Source organism: Gorilla gorilla, chromosome 5, assembly GCF_029281585.2.
Source record: "Gorilla gorilla gorilla isolate KB3781 chromosome 5, NHGRI_mGorGor1-v2.1_pri, whole genome shotgun sequence".
NCBI classification, from domain to species: domain Eukaryota; kingdom Metazoa; phylum Chordata; class Mammalia; order Primates; family Hominidae; genus Gorilla; species Gorilla gorilla.
The window spans coordinates 56,209,114-56,228,123 of NC_073229.2; the positions used below are offsets into that span (position 1 = coordinate 56,209,114).

At 38.7% G+C, this 19,010-nt stretch overlaps 1 protein-coding gene across 5 annotated transcripts in view; it reads right to left on the bottom strand.

Annotated features, from left to right (window-relative positions):
- BTBD9 (BTB domain containing 9) overlaps nucleotides 1-19,010 on the bottom strand; it is a 482,019-nt gene that overhangs the window by 277,716 nt on the left and 185,293 nt on the right. The window lies entirely within an intron of this gene.

Here is a 19,010-nt window from a genome sequence, read left to right on the forward strand (position 1 = left end):
GTCCTGCTTCTAGGTGAAGGGCTAAGAATGTGTTCTCTTGGGTGGTAGTAGATCCTTTGGAGGGACCTAGTCCCTCCCCATTTGTTTGCCAATTCCTACAAATTTGGGGGTGGGGAGGTGGTTGCAGGAGACTTTTGAATACAGAATCCTATATGAGATGCTATAGAGAGTTACAGAGAAGAAACTTATCACCTTATCCTAGGAGATGTTTTTGTTTTAGAGAGGGGGTCTCAGTCTGTCGCCCGGGCTGGACAACGCGAGCCAATCACGGCTCACGGCAGCCTTGAACATCTGAGATGTTCCCACCTCAGCTTCGGGAGTAGCTAGGACTACAAGCACCCACTACCATGCCTGGCTAGTTAAAAAAAATTTTTTTTCATAGAAACAGATCTCATTTTGTTGCTCAGGCTGGTCTTACACTCCTGGGCTCAAGTGATCCTCCCACCTTGGCCTCCAAAAGCACTGGTATTAAAGGCATGAGCCACCACACCCAGCCTCTGGGAGATATTAAGAAAGCAATAATAGCTGGCATTTATTGAGCTTTTACTGTGTGCCAGATACTATTCTAAGTGCTTTACATATATTACCTCATTATTCCTGACAACAACCTATGAAGTGGATGTTATCAACAGTCCAATTTTACATATGGCCCAAACAAAAGTTAAAGTCATACAGTTATACCTAAAGGTATACAACTAGAAAGTACAGAGCTGAGAGATAACCCAGTCTGGTTCTACAGCCCCTCTCTGATGCATGAAGCCTTCCTCCCAAAATTCCCGAGATGGTAAAAGTTCCTATTTTAAGGCACCAGGCAAAACTGCGGCAAGAGAGAATAGCTTCCCAGTACTAGATTGCACAGAAATACATATAACAAAATCACAGTGCCTTCATAATGCTGATGTTGGTGAGACAGTTTTTGTTAGACTCCATTGCTGTTTTGTGGGGGCAACATTTTGTCTGTGAATTCCTATAATAACAGAGTCTGGGCCGGGTGCAGTGGCTCACACCTGTAATCCCAGCACTTTGGGAGGCTGAGGCGGGCAGGTCACGAGGTCAGGAGTTCGAGACCAGCCTGGCCAACATAGTGAAACCCCGTCTCTACTAAAAATATAAAAATTAGCCGGGCATGGTGGTGCCTGCCTGTAGTCCCAGCTACTCGGGAGGCCGAGGCAAGAGAATTGCCTGAACCTGGGAGGCGGAGGTTTCAGTGAGCCAAGATCACACCACTGCACTCCAGCTTGGGCAAGAGAGCTAGACTTCACCTCAAAAAAAAAGTCTTACTATATATACATTTAAAATAAAAACAGAAGTACTAAGTACATGGAGAGGAAGAATACACCCAAAGAAGTTAATATGATGACCCCAGAAGCTTCACTCAGTCCACACTGTTTAACAACAGATGTCCCTCCTGTGAAGAAGGAAAGTTGGAGGTCATATAGAACAGACTCATTTGTACTCTTTTTTTTTTTTTTTTTTTTTTTTTGAGATGGAGTTTCGCTTTTGTTGCCCAGGCTGCAGTGCAATGGTGCAATCTCGGCTTACTGCAACCTCTGCCTCCCAGGTTCAAGTGATTCTCCTGCCTCAGCCTCCTGAGTAGCTGGGATTACAGGCATGTGCCACCATACCCAGCTAAATTTGTATTTTTAGTAGATAGGGGTTTTACCATGTTGGTCAGGCTGGTCTCGAACTCCCAACCTCAGGTGGTCTGCCCGCCTTGGCCTCCCAAAGTGCTGGGATTACATGTGTGAGCCACCACGCTCGGCCCATTTGTGCTCTTAAACATAAAAGGATCAAGGATTTAAAAAAAAAAAATTGTAAGAAACTCAAGCTAGACAGAATCATCTTAATTTCTGCTATGTTTGTGAAGCAAGTATTGACTTCGCAGGCAAATGGATTGTGGTGGTATGACTTTGTAACACAATGGACCACATGAACAATTTAATAAACAAAACTAGAATTCTATACTAACTTTATCAGAGAAGAAAAATTCAGGCTGCTGTGAGGGGAATCAGCAGAGACTGAAACCCTGACACTGACAGACAAATGTCCTCTGAAGCCAATATATAACACACTTAAGATTAGTTTAGGCTGGTCCTGCTTCTAGGTAAAGGGGTGAGAATATATTTTCCCTGGCTCAACTTCCCACACCTCAATGCCCACACCTCAATGCCTACAGATGTGTTATCACCTAACTGTTCACTTGTTTCTGTCATGTGTTTTCATGTTCATTTCACAATGCATGCCCTGCCCCTGTCTCACTCTCCCCTTATTCTGGCATATCCACTCATATTTCCCAATTTCCCACTATAAAGGGCATACAGTGCTACCACCTCCTCTCTCCTCCAAAATACCTTCTCCACCATTCTCACTCATTATAGGGATTAGCAAGCAGTCAGCTGCTCAAGCCAGAAATCAGGACGTTGGCCCTCAACACACTCTCTTTGTCTCTCTCTCTCTCTTTCTCTTGCTCACTCATTTCTACCTCTTACCCACATGCACACATCCAATTAATCGCCAAGTCCTAAACTGGCTTCCTTCTAAATCTCTCAAATCTATTTACATCTCCTGCCCCTGTTGCTACAACCTTAGCCTCCTAGCTAGCATCTCTTCTCTCATCAAAATTACTGAACAGTCTCCTTACTGGTCTCCCCATCCACTCTGAGCTCCCTCTAATCCACTCCACACCTCTGCCCAGGGGTATGATTCTTCAAAACGGAGCGGTTTTGAAAGATACAAATCTGCTTGTGTCATTCCCCTGCTTAAGTGGTTTCCTGCCTCTACAGGCTGCATCAGTGTGACCTAATCTGCTCTTGCCTTTGGTCACTGTGCTCTGTTCTTGACAGGCTTCTCCCAGTTCTTCACACTGGGTACCTGATCACTAAGTGCTGGACCTTCTTTGTCCATACCTTTTTGCCTTTCCTTATCTACCTCAGCTCTAATAACAAAGAGCCAGGCTTAACCATCTAGAAGAGGTTAAATCCCCTGGCCATGTGCCTTCATTGGACGTTTTGTGCTTTCCTTCAATGACTGTCTACTTCACGGGAACAAATAGTCTGAGACAGGGATCAGTCATGTTTGTGTTATTCACTATAGTAAATTCCTGGAGTCAGCACAGTGCCTGGCGTGCTTGATAAGTATTTTGTGAACTTACTCCAGAATCATAAAAGAATCATATGGCTGGATGGAAATTTCCTGGTTACTTAGTCCAGCCCACTGCTGATACTTCAATTCTCCTCTTCTAGAGAACTGGAGTCTTTCTTAGAGCATATAGAATAATTAGTTAACAAATATTAATAAGGAAAATGGTTGTTGTGAAAAAATGTAAAGTATCCTACGGCCTAGTGATTATGAGCTTGGACTCTGGAGCCAGACCACCCAAGTTAAAATCCTAGCTTTGCTACTTACTAATTATGTGATTTTGGGCTTCTTACTTAACCCCTCTGTACTTCAGACTCCACATCTATAAAATGGGGATAAAAAGGGTACCTTTTTCATAGGGCTGCTATGAGGATTATACAGACTGTTATGTTGGTGTTGTACTATTATTATCACTTGGTTTTATATTATGTGTATGCCACGATTTAAATGTTAAAACAGCTTTATGGAAATGGGCTGACTTGTCAAATACAGTGCTAAAAAGCTACTTGCCCCCATGGTAACTTTTCACTAACTAAAAGAAGATTTATTCATTTATTCATACATAATTAGAGTCATTATTTCTACTTACTGATATCTAGATCCAGTTCTCTTCCTTCTGGACACATGGAAGACTAAATTTCCTATTCCTCTTTGGCTGGCTGGGGCCATGTAAATTGTGAGTAGGAGTGGCAGGAGTCCTGTCTGAACTGGAATATTGAACTGCTAGAGTGAGACCCTCTAGAGCTCTTTTTCCCCTGACTCTGTGATCATGGAAGCATGTACTGAGTCTCTGTCAGTGTGGGTCCCTGAGTGACTACAATGAACAAAGACCCTACCAATTCTTACTGAATTTGTTGTATAAGTGAGAAATATGGCACTAAGATTTTTAGAGTGGTCTATAACTACAGTATAACCTAGCCTATTCTGACTGATATAGTAACATCTGCAGGCTATTACTTTCTTAATCAATCCATAGGAGAGAAAACCTGGACAGGATTCTTTGGTCTTAACTATTTTTCTGTTGACTACCCTCATATTTGACCAGAGTTAATCTGAAGAGTTTAATAAAAGGCTGGAGAAAGTCAAAGTCTACCAGGAAGGGAAGTGACCAACCAACCAGTGGCTATCAAGTTAATGTAAGATGTGTCAGTCTGAAAGAGAGTTAGTGTAATCCAGTGAAGTCTCCTCCAAGTCAGACTGTCTAGTATTATCATTTTATTATTCTGTAGTATTACACATTCAAAGAATATGGGAGATTCTATCTGTTTATGAAACACATTCCTAAAATAGACTTGTTAAAAAAATATTCTTTTTGGGTTATCTGTATCATCACAGTTTTTTCATTAAATACAGACATGAACTGAAAAAGAAAAATGTCTAAATGACTATATATTGAAAGAAAAAATGTCATCATCAGATCTTAAAAATGAGTATGTGGAATTTATAATTCCAGAAGACATTTGTATTGATACTGTTACCATATAATCTGGCAAGATGAGTATGGTGGGAAGGACAAAAGGCCACATGCTTATCTCTTGGCTAATATAAAGTTATTGAGAGGCTAAATATAGAATATCATGCCAAGTACTGCTGAAAAGGAAAAGAAATTAGAAAACTCATTTCTAGAAGCACATAATTTAGATGGTAGTTGAAAGAGTATATTAAATGTTTGTAATGCAATTTCTATCCCCCTTAGACAGAGGCCTTACTGGTCCTCTGACGAAAGTTCTCACTGAACCCAAGGGTAAAAGATTAGAGCAAAACAAAAAGTGAGACACGTGAGTAGTGAAGGCTCCACTCACATGGCTCAGATAACTGCACACTTGCCACTTTCTAGCAGAAGTATGTGGGCAGCTGAAGACACAGCACATTCAGTCAGTGTAAACCATCACAAGAGATTGATCACAGAAAGGTAGCCCCTTTAAATGCACCCTGTACTTCTGCCACGTAGCATAGGTAATCATAATTAAACAACTAGTTTTTTTTTTAAGAGTGAGGTTAAGCGCAGAAGTTTAATAGGCAAAAGAAAGAGAATAGCTCTCTGATGCAGAGAGGGGTCCCGGAGAAATCGGTTGCCCTAATCAACTAGTTTTATAAGGATTTGTTGAGAGTCTGTCTCTACCAGTAGACTGTGAGGTAGCTGTTCACTTTTGTTTCTGTCAAGTGTTTTCACATTCATTTCACAAGGCATGCCCTGCCCCTTTCTCCCTCTCCCCTTATTTTGGCATGTCCACTCGTATTTCCCATTGTTTCATGGAACGACCCTAGTCACACTGATACTTGGCATTTATTGAGTGGTAACTCTATGCCAGGCACTGATATAAATTTTTACATTTATGATTTCATCTAATCCTGGCAATAATTATGAGGCAGGGTCGAGCTTTAGCCATATTTTACAGACAGGGAAATTAAGGCTTAAACAAGTAGCTTACCTAAGGTCATATAGTTGAACTTGAACCCAGTCTGTTGGACGTCAAAGCCAATGCTCACTATACTACACTAAATAGCTAGGCAGAGCGGGATCAGTCTTTCTAGCACGTACTGCAAATCCTAAAGTGAAACCCTGCATACAAATCTAGACAAATTAAACCAGGGCAGGCAAAATTCCTGTACACATGGCTAATTAGAAAGTCTGAATGATCCTCAAAACTCCTTGGTTTAAAAAAAATCAGTACTAATAATTCTTCAATGCAACATTCATATTTTTCTTCTTTAATGGCATTTCACAGCTCACCAAACAATTGTCATTGCTTAGATTTTTGCGAAGAGTACTTGACCACAGTATTTGTTTTTTAGCAAGTAAATGAAAATATATCGAGATCTGTAAATGTTGGCTAGTACTGAAAGAAAATGCTGCAGTAGAGTGAAAACTCAAAAAAATCCTGCTGGTTTGTCAGCGTGGGAACATGCATGGCCCATCCATTAGAGATACAGAATTAGGGTCACTGTATATAGCAATTCGTTACAATTTGGCTGTCAATTTTGGGATCAGAAAAATGAGAAGAGGCTCAAGGGACTTGTCAATCACCTGACGTAACAAACAATGAATAAAAGACATTGCAAATAATTCAGCAAAGTCAGAAAGAACCTTAAACATTAGTAATATTTGGAAACTGTGACTGAGTTCATGTAAAGCGCACTGACATCCTTATTCTAGAAGAAAAACACCAGCAGGAGAAGAAACAAGATCTCTAACAGTCATCAACAATTTAGCATGTTGCTAAAGAGCAAGAAAGTGGAAAAATTCAAGGATGTTACAGTACAGACTCTGTGCCATCATACTGAACTTTGACACAAAAGAGCTAATTACTAGACATCTTTTCTCAATAATTAAGATTACAAAGCCAAGAAAAAATATAGAGCTGCCTGCCTTGGGAAGAAGAAAAAACCCTGTATCTCTTCCTTCTTTTTCCCTATTCACCAGCCTCTTTATTGGAAGAAGGCTGTACAATATAGTTTATCATGTCAGAAAAACATCTCATCTTAACACGACTGATATTTAAGCTTTTCCAGGGTAAAGTTAAAGAAGCTGGTGGGATACAAAAAGTAAATTAAAGTTTTAGTCATAGGATGAGTGAAGACTGGAGAAAGACACGTGGACATTTGGTCCTCATTCAATAGCTTTAAAACGGATCTCTGGACCTATATTCACATAACTCTCCAAAAGGCAATTTATGGTTTAAATTCAGCTTGTTCAGTCGCAACTCTGGTTAACTCCAGAGCTCAAGCCTTGTTACAGTAATCAGGGTGTGTCAAGGGACATACGGGAGGAACCAAAGGGATGGAAATGGCAAACTTTGCTTCATCCCCAGCCAAAGCCTCTCTTCCGCAACCAAAATTCTCCACAATAGGGTATCATTTTGTCCCACCTGAAAGTACCTGGAATGAGGGGAAAGCACAGATAACTTCTCTAACCTTACACATGCAAAATCCTTACCAAATGAGGAAAGGAAAGGTAAAAGAAAGAGAAGGAGAGGGGAGAAAGAATGCAATGTAAGAGGGAAGGTGACGGTGGGAGATAAATATTTTTGTAAGCCAAGGTATAGAGTAAAATTAAACATGGAAGGAAAAAGGACAAAGACAGTATTCTAGCTTATTATATTCCATTCTTAAATTTAGTAGCTGACAACGACCAAGCACACTAAAGGCCAGTTCCTATCCCACTCTTTTTTTGCTTGCATATCATCCCTCTCTTTTTTTGAGACAGAGTCTCGCTTTGTCTCTGCACTCCAGGCTGGAGTGCAGTGGTGCAATCTTAACTCACTGCAACCTGCACCTCTTGGGTTCATGCAATTCTTGTGCTTCAGCCTCCTGAGTAGCTGGGATTACAGCCACGTGCAACCACGCCTGGCTAATTTTTGTACTTTTAGTAGAGACGGGGTTTTGCCATGTTGGCCAGGTTGGTTTCCAACTCCTGGCCTCAAGTGATCCGCCTGCCTCAGCCTCCCAAAGTGCTGGGATTACAGGCATGAGCCACCGCACCCGGCCCCTTTTGCTGGCATATAATCTCTTAATAAAGGTTATTCCATTCAGCCCCTTGTCCCCAGAGTTCTATTATAGTATTTATGAGGACCATATGAGAAAATAATTGATATAACCACATGGCCCATCTGGGTACTATTCAATTACAACTCAGAGACCATGCAGTAATAGTGTTTAGTTCTGGGTGCTACACTTTATAAAGGTCATAAAAAAACTGGAATGCACTCAGAGGCAAGTGTTTAGGACAAAGAAAGAACTCAAAACCAAAACAAGAGAGGACCTGCATCTGTTCAGCTTACAGAAGAGAGGCCTTCCAACACGTGAAGGGCTCTCATAAAAGAAAAACCTGGTTACTGTTTTTCAAGGGGGAAGAGCTAAAATCACAGGTAGAAGAGACAGAGAAATTTCAGCTCGATAAAAGGAAAAAGATTTCTAAGCAGCAAGTCTACTCAAAGAAAGAATAGGCTGCCTCAAAAGACAGATTCTCACCTGGAATAGACAAAGCAATCTTGAGCAAAAAGAACAAAGCTGGAGGCATCACACTACCTGACTTCAAAATATACTACAAAGCTACAGTAACCAAAACAGCACAGTACTGGCATAAAAATAGACACATAGACTAGTGAACAGAACAGAGACTCTAGAAATAAATCCACACATTTACAGCCAACAAATTTTTGACAAAAGTGGCAAGAATATACAATGGGGAAAGGGCAGTCTCTTAAAAAAAAAATGATGCTGAGAAAACTAGATATCCACATGCAGAAGAATGAAATTAGACCCTTATTTCTCACCATATATAAAAATAAACTCAGCTGGATGCAGTGGCTTATGCCTGTAATCACAACACTTTGGGAGGCCAAGGTAGGAGGATTGCTTGAGCCCAGGAGTTCGAGACCAGCCTGGGCAACGTAGTGAGACCTCATCTCTATTTAAAAAAAAAAGATAAAAATCAACTCAAAATGGATTGAAGCCTTAGATGTAGAACCTGAAATGATAAAACTACTAGAAGAAAACAGAGGGGGAAAGCTCCATGACATTAGTCTGGGCAATGATTTTCTAGGTATGGCCTCAAAAGCATAGCCAACAAAGGTAAATAAATATAGACAAATGGGATTACATAAAACTAAAAAGCTCCTTCTGCACTCCTATGTTCATTCCAGCACTATTCATAACAGTCAAGATATGGAATCAACCTAAGTGTCCATCAACGAATGAATGGATTAAAAAATGTGATATAGATAGATATATAAATGGAATACTATTCAGCCATAAAAAGAAGGAAATCCTGTTATTTGGATAAGTCTGAAGAACATTAAGTTAAATGAAATAAGCCAGGCCAGAAAGACAAATACTGCAGGATCTCACTCATATGTGGAATCTAAAAAAGTTGATCAAATAGAAGTACAGAGTGAAATGGTGATTACCAGAGGCTGCAGTGTTTAGCAGGGAGAAGATGGGGAAATGTTAGTCAAAGAATACATATTTACAGTTAGAATAAGTTCAAGAGATCTACTGTACAGTACAGTGACTACAGCTAATGACGATTTATGGCATTCTTGAAAAACGCTGAGAGAGTGGATGTTATATGTTCTCACTACAAAAATGATAACTATGTGAGGTAATGCATTAGTTAGCTAGATCTACTATTCCACTAAGTATAATACTTCAAAATATCATGTTGTACATGATAAATACAAACAATTTTATGGGTCAATTAAAAAGAAAGAAAAAAAAGAAGATGATGACAAAGTCCCAGTTCAGGCAACAGGGAGATAACTACTTAGCAGAGATGCTTACAGAGAGATTTAAGTACTAACTGAATGTCCAGGATCAGGTTAGTGCTTCTCTAAGTGTTGTTCAAAGACAAACTGAATTAACCATCGACTTATAAAAAAATGTAAATTTAGCAAATAATAGAAGTTCAGAAAATAATGCAAGTTCCTGAATCACTCTCTGGGTTCCGTGACTCAGAAGGGTACAATGCTTGGGAATGTGCATTCTAACAAGGTCTCCAGGTGATTCTAATGTACACTCAAGATTAATAACTACACTAGTTGACCTCTGAAGCTTCATCTATCACTTATCCTCTAATATCACTGGGCTGTCCAAATAGTTTCCCTGCTTTCATCACTTTGTTTGTTGCCTCTGTGAGAAACTTACCCTCACTCAGGTTTCACTAACCTCTTCTCTATTGAAAGTCTACCCATTCCTTCAAGATGAGCTAAAATGAGTAAGTGATTCTTTCCTGCTTTTCCAATCACATATGATCCCTGATTACTCTAAACGTCTGTACCACTACTTTGTACCACACCAACGGAACTTGTTACTGCACACTAGAGTTAATAATAGTCACCTATCACTATAAATACTTTGAGGGAAGGATCTCTGTCTCATTCCCCATTTTATTCTCTTTGCCCAGCCACATACTGTGTTATAAACATAACTTGACAAATATCTGCTCAATGAATAAATGTAGATATTTTGTGCTTACTAAAGTGCAAGTTCTTTGAAGACAAGTGCTCATCTCTATCACTGTAGTCCTAGCACAGTGCTTAGACAAGAAGGTCTGATAAACCTTGACTCAAACTAACTTATGAGTAACTGACATTTTCTTTCAGCGTTCTCAGGTAACAAGCAATTGTTGTCTCAGACAGTACCCAATTGTTACCTCTTATAACTCCCACTCACCTTAAATGCATATCTTAATACTGTTTGAAAATGGCAAACATTGTTGCAGAAGAGAGGCAAAAGAGTACACTCCTCTTTCTTCTATAGAACAAGGATGATGGTGACCTCGTATGAAGACGATGATAGTACCCAAGTGCCATGTTTACTACTGGTATTTGTTGCCAAGTCTTGATTCATCCTTGATAATTTCTGTTCCATCCACCTCTCTTTTTCACTCCCATCTGACCCTGACTGTTCTATGAACTGCACTCTGAAAAGTAACCATCAAATTTCTAATAATCAAAACCAGTGGTCATTGATCCTTGGGTTTGCAAAGTTTTAGTTCACGTACCTGAAAAATACTGTCTGTAGTGTACTTGAGGAGAGAAGACTCTGATATATTTTACAATGTGAGCATCTTAAGAACTACAAATTTTTTAAAGTCCTCATTCTTTGAAAACTTTAAAAAGTCCTCAGCCCTTCCAATGTAGAAGAGCTCTCTTACCTAACACTTTTAATTGGAACTATTCTACTTGGTTCCATCCTCTACTCTCTGTTCCATTTCTCCATTTTATCCTCACAGATAACAATAACAGGAACAACACTTCTACTAATAATAACTATCATTAATTGATGTCACTAAACTATGTATTTTACAAACTGTGGTTAATTTTTATAAGACTATCATATTATTCTCCCCATTTTCAAATGAGGATTCCTATGCCCCAAAAAGGTCAAGTAACTCAGTCCCCAAGAGTACACCACTACTAAGGGATTAATCTGGGATTCCAACACATATCTATTTAGTTCCAAAGCCAATACAGTATACCACTATACTATGCTGTCTCTTAACAACATTAATAACTTCAATTACTATTGCAATCATTTTGAAACTTTGAAATTGCTAAGTTTAACAAAAGCCGTGTTTTAGTAAGATAAATCTAGTGATGATGTTCAGGATGGATCAGAAGGAAATTAACTGGAGGCTGGAAAAATCAATTAAAGATGTAATAATTTAGGCATGAGTCCATAATGGTCTACATTAGGATGCTGGCAATGAGAATGGAAAAAAAAAGATGAATATAAGAGAAATTATGAGAGATGAATGAAAAGAACTTGGCAACTGCTTAAACATATGAAGAGAAGAAAGGAATCAAAGCTGATTTAAATTGTAAGTCTATGTGACTAAGAAACAAAAGGGGTGCCATGAAGTGAAATAGGTAAAACAAGCGGAGAAAAATGATAAATTTCTTGTTACTATTATTGAAAGTAAAACAATGATATGACTTAGATGTAGGAAGGTGATCACTTTGTAATACATCTATCTTTAAAATAAGAGTAAAAACACCATTATGCCTTTTCCTTAATGTGATACGGAAACTGAGGAAAAGGACATCAATTCACATAAAAACACAGATCTCTGACTGGAGTAAATACTCGTGTTTTCCTTGTATGCAATCCCTTTCTCTTCCTAACTTGTAAGAAGTGCAATGCCTGCAAATTCCAATACCATTCATTCAAAGGAAATAGCTAATAGGTCTCATCTGTTTAGCTAGAAAGCGTATAACAGATCCTTCATAAGAAGACCACAGACAATAGTTTGAGTGAAGATTTATGCAAAGTAACAGATTAGTAATAGTTTTATACCAGCAGGGCTTCATGTCTCATTATTTTATACAGACCACTAATAGAGTTTAGTATTAGAATTTGAAAAGGAACAGAAAATGGAAAGCTCTCCCCGTAGAATTTATTGTCATATTTCAGCTATTATATGGGTTTCATTATGGATTTCTATTCCAAGGCGTTATTCTTTGTTTTATTTTCAAAATGTGGCTCATACTTTTAAAATGGCTTTCTGGGAAACCTCCACATTTGCATGAATTCAAATGAAACTCCGTTCTCTGTTGTCATCATTCTGTTCAGCAGCTTGTTACATATTTTATAGGGTTAGGAAGTGATTAACAGTGGACTCCTCTACAGCATTCCATAAAACAACAAAATCACCAGTAAGGCTCAGCAAAGTAAACATCAGAGTGGTTTTAAGTATTTGGTTTTATCATTTTTAAATGACAAGTTTTTTTTAAATGCTATGATATAGTTGAGGGTGTAGCTACAGCAACACCCCTCTGAGGGCAGCCTGACAACTGGATAGATTCTGTGTAAAGAATGCCCCTTAGTTACTTAGCTCTTCAACATTCTCTTACGATATCAACTGGAACATCAAATGTCCCTCTGCCTATCATCCCAAATAGAGAGAGAAGATGATAATGGGAATTAAAATGCTACAACTGCAATAACCGCTATATAAATAAATCAAGCTGCTTTTTGGAAGAAGACATTGGAAAAAGGGATAAGTTTCAAATAGTGGGCGAATGTTGAAGACACATTCCAAATCCAAACTTCTATATTCTATATATTTAAGAAATAGAGCGATACACACAAGGTCGTGCATCAGCAGGACAAAAGTGGCTTTTTATTGAGAGAGATAATAGAAAAATAAATGCTAGGAAGTTTTTCAAAGGAGATCAAAAGGTGCAGTGATTAATGACTCTGATGTACTTCAAAATGAAAATTCTTCAAGCAAGTAGGTTTGGGTTTCAAGTAATTAACCTAACACTTGAACAATGGACTGTTACAAAATATAATGGAGTTAAGTACAAAACACTGTCTGATAAATGTTAACTCAATGTTCATGTCCTCTGGCGGACACAGCTATTTTATTGCATATGAGGACAAACTCTTAAAAAACGGGGGAAATATATTATTATACACCTTATTAGTTGAATTATTTTTGAGGTTAGAGAGTTTAAAGTTTACATATGGAATGTTGGATCATAAAGCACTGAAAATTGTCCCACTCTTAAGAAAATTCAAGTTTAAAGACATCTTTTCACAGTGGTTTTTAAGAAGCATCATTACCATAATTAAATATTGGGCCAATATTTAATTATCTTAAATATAATATAATTAAATGTTATATGTGGTGGCTCATGCTTGTAATCCTAGCACTTAGGAGGCCGACACATGAGGCTCACTTGAGACTGAGAGTTCAAGACCAGCCTGGGCAACATAGTAAGACCCCATCTCCATAAAAAATTTTAAAAACTAGCTGGGCATGGTGGTGTGTGCCTGTTGTCCTAGCTACTGGGAGGCTAAGGTGGGAGAATTGCTTGAGCCCAGGGGCTTGAAGCTGCAGTGAGCTATGAATGATCATGCCACCGTATTCCAGCCTAGAAGACAGAGCAAGACTCTGTCTCTTAAAAAAAAAAAAAACACTAAATTTTAGAAATAATAATTCAAGTTCATGATAAAATGAAACCTCACTCATTTAACAAAAGCTAATATAAATGAGGAGAATTAATACAACATTATCAGCTTAAAGAAAGTCATTGCCATCTGGACTGTGCAAGAGGAACCAACACTTCCTATAACCAGACACCTCTGTTCTGGAAAGAAGAATAAAACTGATTTTTGTTGGCCTTCCAGCACAACAAGCATTATAATGAAACAAACAAAATAAATAAATAAATAAATATTTACTCAATACCTAAAGAGCACTGTCCATGATCTTTTTGCTTTCATTTTAAGTTTATTTTAAAATTTACAGATAGTAAAAGTCCCCCTTTTGGTGTACTATTCTATGAGTTTAAAAAATGCAGAGACTCATGTACTTACCACCACAACAATCACAAAACAGATCCATTACCCCAAAACTTGGGCTGCCTTTTTGTAGTGAAATTCTCACCTCACCCTTAACCCTGGCAAACACTGATCTGCTTTCCATTGCTATCATTTTGCCTTATTTTTTTTCTTTTGAGAGGGGATCTTGCTTTGTTGCCCAAGCTGGTCTTGAACTCCTGTGCTCAGGTGATCTTCCTAACTCAGCTTCCGGAAGTCTTGGGATTACAGGCGTAAACCACCGTGCCCAGCCTCATTTTGCCTTTTATAGAATGATATATAAATGGAATCATACAGTATGTAGCCTTTTGAATCTTGCTTTTTTTACTTAGCATAAAACATCTGAGATACATACATGCTGTTGTGTGTGTAAGCTGCTCATTCCTTTTTATTGTGAGTAGTACTCCATAATATGGATATACCACAGATTGTTCATCCATTTATGGATTGAAGGGGTATTTCAGTTACATCCAGTTTTTGTCAACTTTTTTGTTTGTTTTTTTGTTTCTGAGAAGCAGTTTTACTCTTGTTTCCCAGGCTGGAGTGCAATGGCGTGATCTCGGCTCACCGCAACCTCCACCTCCTGGGTTCATGCAATTCTCCTGTCTCAGCCTCCCGAGTAGCAGGGATTACAGGCATGCGCCACAACACCCGGCTAATTTTATATTTTTAGTAGAGATGGGGTTTCTTCATGTTGGTCAGGCTGGTCTCTAACTCCTGACCTCAGGTGATCCACCCGCTTCAGCCTCCCAAAGTGCTGGGATTACAGGCATGAGCCACTGCACCTAGCCCTTTTTTTTTTCTTTTTTTTCTTTTGAGACAGAGTCTTGCTCTGTAGCCCAGGCTAGAGTGCAGTGGCGCCATCTTGACTCACTGCAGCCTCTGCCTCCGGGGATCAATCAAGTCATTCTCCTGTATCAGCCTCCTGAGTAGCTGGGATTACCGGCATGCACCACCACGCCCTGCTAATTTTTGTATCTTTAGTAGAGAGGTTTCACCATGCTGGCCAGGCTGGTCTCAAACTCCTGACCTCAAGTGATCCACCTGCCTCTCAGCCTCCCTAAGTACTGGGATTACATGACTGAGCCACTGTGCCCGACTTGTTTTTGTAAACTATTAATAATGTTGTTGTAAACATTCTTATTCAGGTTTTTGTGTGAACGTACGATTTCACTTGTCTAAGGAGTGAAATGGTGGTATCATATGGAGGTTTATGTTTAACTTTGTAAGAACAACTATTTTTCCAAAATGGTTATACCATATTGCATTCTTACCAGCAGATTCCAGATGATCCCCATCCTTGACAGGACTTGGTATTATCAGTTGTTTTGTTAATAAAGTCATTCTATTAGCTGGGTAATAGTTATCTTATTATGGTTTTTGTTATCTCAGTGTGGTTTTAATCTGCATCTCCCTAATGACTAATGATAATGGGCATCTTTTCATGTGTTTGGTTGCCATCTGGATATCTTTGTGCCTGTTCAAATATTTGCCCTCTTTTCTTAAAAAATGTTGGGTTGTCTGTTTAGTTACTTTTAAGTTTTGAGAGTTCTTTATATATTTTGGGTATAAACCCTGCGTCAAATATCTGGTTTGCAAATACCTCCCCCCAAACTAGTCTTTTTTACTTATCTTCTCGAATATCAGCTAGTTAAAGAAATATATCATTCCCCTGCTCAAACAATTTGCCATACCCTTTCACTAAATTTCTGGCCTAGCATTATAAAAAGCACTTTGAAGGAAATAAATACAGTGACATGATAAAGACAGAGTTATCAGGAAAGAGTCTCTGAGGTGATATTTAAACTAAGGTCCAAATGATAAGAAGCCAGACAGAAGAATATCCAGCGAGAGAGAAGAGCAAAGCAAAAGCGCTAGGGTGGGAAAAATGTTGGCAAGTTCAAGGACAAGAAGGTAGAACATCCTGGCTGGAGCTCAGTCATGGGGGCAGAATGAGATAGGAGATGAGGACAAAGAAGCAGAGGCAGACAGCAAACCATTTAAGGTCACATAGGCCTTGGAGGGATTTGGAGGTGAGACACCAATGAAGAGTTTTATGCAGAGAGTAATTTGAGCCTGCTTAACTTTAAGAAAATTTCTCTGGCCGCCACATAAAAACTTTACTGGAAGATCAAGCAAGAAGACCAGTTAGAAGGCTCCCACAGTCTGGGCAAGAAATGGTGTTAGTGTCAACTACAGTGGTGTTAGTGCAGATTGCAGTAGATGGATTTAAGGTATATTTTAGAGTTAAAACCAATATGACTCTCCAAAGGACTGAAATGTGAAGAGTTAATTTTTTTTTTTTTTTAAAGGCAGGATCAAGGATGAGTCCTAAGCTTGGGGACCAAAAAATAGGATGGATAATAGTGACATTTAGTGGGATGGAGAATAACTGATTGGAGGAGTGAAAAATCAAGACTTCCATTTGGGAAGCTTGAGATGCCTAAGAGATAGTACAATAGAGATTTTAAGACAATGGCTAGAACACAAGGGAGAGAGGCCTGGCCAGAGAGATTAAATTTGAGAGCTAGGAGCATATACATGTATAAGAAAGGAGAGTATAAGTAGAGAAAATAGGGAGTTCAGGATGAACCTCTTAAGCACTCCAACATGATACTGAAATTATCAGTTTACATGTCTCTCCCCCAACTGGTCTGTTAGTTCTTCGGATCCACAGATCATGTCTTTTTCATATCTGTAATTAACAAATCGTATTGCCTGATACTTAACAAGTGCTTACTAAGTGTTGCGGAAGTCACACAGGCATGATATGTAAGGGAAGATGACATCATCATGTATGTGATGTATAAGGATTGGTGAAGACAAACAACCCTAAGGAGACTGTAGTCCCAGAGAGCAAGCTTTATGCACCAGATTTTGCCATAACCATGATGGGCAACTAGTCTCTCAAGCAAAAAGGAGCCCTTCAAAACAGCAGATTATTGTTTCCTATAACACGATTGGAAAAAAACAAAACAGATTAAAATATTTGTTTGCAAGTAAAAGAAATCACTTTTCATCTATAATTATTCTGAGGGTTCTCTTTTCTACCAGTTTTAAATTCCTACCTGCAAAATGAGTTCTTTCATTAGAGTTTACAAGCTAATACGTCAGATAACCAGGGTAAACTGAGACTGAATATTTTCGATTTGATAATCTGAGTATGAACAACTCCTCATGTTCTTAAAAACGCAAAAGGACCCAGTAGTCCCTGCACTGCTGCCCTACTTTCCTTCCACATTTGATTTGTCCTCCCAAAAGACTCAGGAAATAGCCTTCCCTAAAAGGCTTAGAAAATAGCCTAAACAAAAGCTCAGGATAATCCTATCATGATATAAGATTCCCCTCCTCAACAGTCTAGCTTTATTGGAAGGAAAAATGTAACATCATAACTCAGCAAAAACTAGAATAGACAGATCCCTAAGAGGAAGAACTAACCAAAGATACCTGACATCATTCTAGCAGTTTTCAAAATATACTGTGAGTTTTCACTGTAGCAACATATTTCTACACAAACAACACACACAAAATCTCACTTTGTGGTCAGAAGCAAGGTCATCTGGATTATTTGAAAAATGGCAAATGGCAAATTACCACTTATATGAATAATGGTAAATTGAAGAATATATTGATTCTGTTTTTCCCCTCCTTATAACAAATGAGAATACACAAAAAATTTAAGTATGACATAAAAAGGCCATTTTATGAGCATCTTTGCCAGCTGAATACTTTAATTATATGACATTAAATGTTCTATTAAAGGTATTATTTCAAAGATGCCAGGCAAAGCGGAATTCATGCTATATAAAAGTCTGACCATGCTTTTATTTTTTATTCATTTTTATTTTTTGGAGACAGAGTCTCACTCTGTTGCCCAGGCTGGAGTGCAATGGTGTGATCTCGGCTCACTGCAACCTCTGCCTCCTGGGTTCAAGCGATTCTCCTGCTGCAGCCTTTCAAGTAGCTGGGATTACAGGTGCGCACCACCACGCCTGGCTAATTTTTGTATTTTTAGTAGAGACAGGGTTTCGCCATGTTGGCCAGGCTGGTCTCGAACTCCTGACCTCAGGTGATCCCCAGCCTCGGCCTCCCAAAGTGCTGGGATTACAGGCGTGACCATGTGCCTGGCTATGACCACCCTTTTATAACAAAGACATTTATCACCGAATATCCATGAGCTCTCCCACAATTCTCCAGCTAGCTTGCAGTTAGGTGAAGTCATGTTACTGGTTCTGGCCAACGGGTTGTGAGTTAAAGAACATATCACTTTCATGCTGAAAAACGTAAATGCTGGTGTATGAATCATCAACTCTGGCTTCCCATGCTGCAGTGCTGAAAGAAGCTACATGTTCCAGATAGTACAGCTGTAAGAGGATAGAGCCTCCATTAGCCTAGGTCCCTGAGAGCCTACGAGGAACAGAATCCTTGACCTATGGCAGATGTGTAATGTCAAAAAGAAATAGACTTTTGTTATGCTGAGTTACTGAGATTTTGTTTTTGTTGCTGTTATTACAATACAGCTTAGCCTATCCTTACCAATACACCTTCACAGTTAAAAATTATGTTCATAATTTGCTCAAAAAACCCACTTCACACTGCACACAGGTACATTTAATTTGCAAGTATAATTATTTGCAAAGACCATTTATTTTAAAGTAGAAGTCAGTATGTAGCCTTTGATTTTAAAGGAGCCATTTTATTTCTTACTGTGACCTCCAGAATTGATTTGTCTACCGTGGTTTTACAACATTACGAGAACAGAGTTTTAGCTTTGTATTATTTCATTTCTTTCATCATTTTAGAAGATGATCTCAAGCTACCTTATGATATAAATTTCAATTAGAAAATCCTAGCAAAACAGTCTATTTAACAGAGTGGGAAGTCAATGCTAATACAATTATTTCGGGGAGATAATCTGTTTGCTTATATTTTAACACCTAAGTTAACAGACTTCTCTGTTACAACACTAAACTTCCAAGGATCTGCATCTAAATCTTAGGCAGAAAGAAAATGTAAACATCACATTTCTGTAATACATGAGT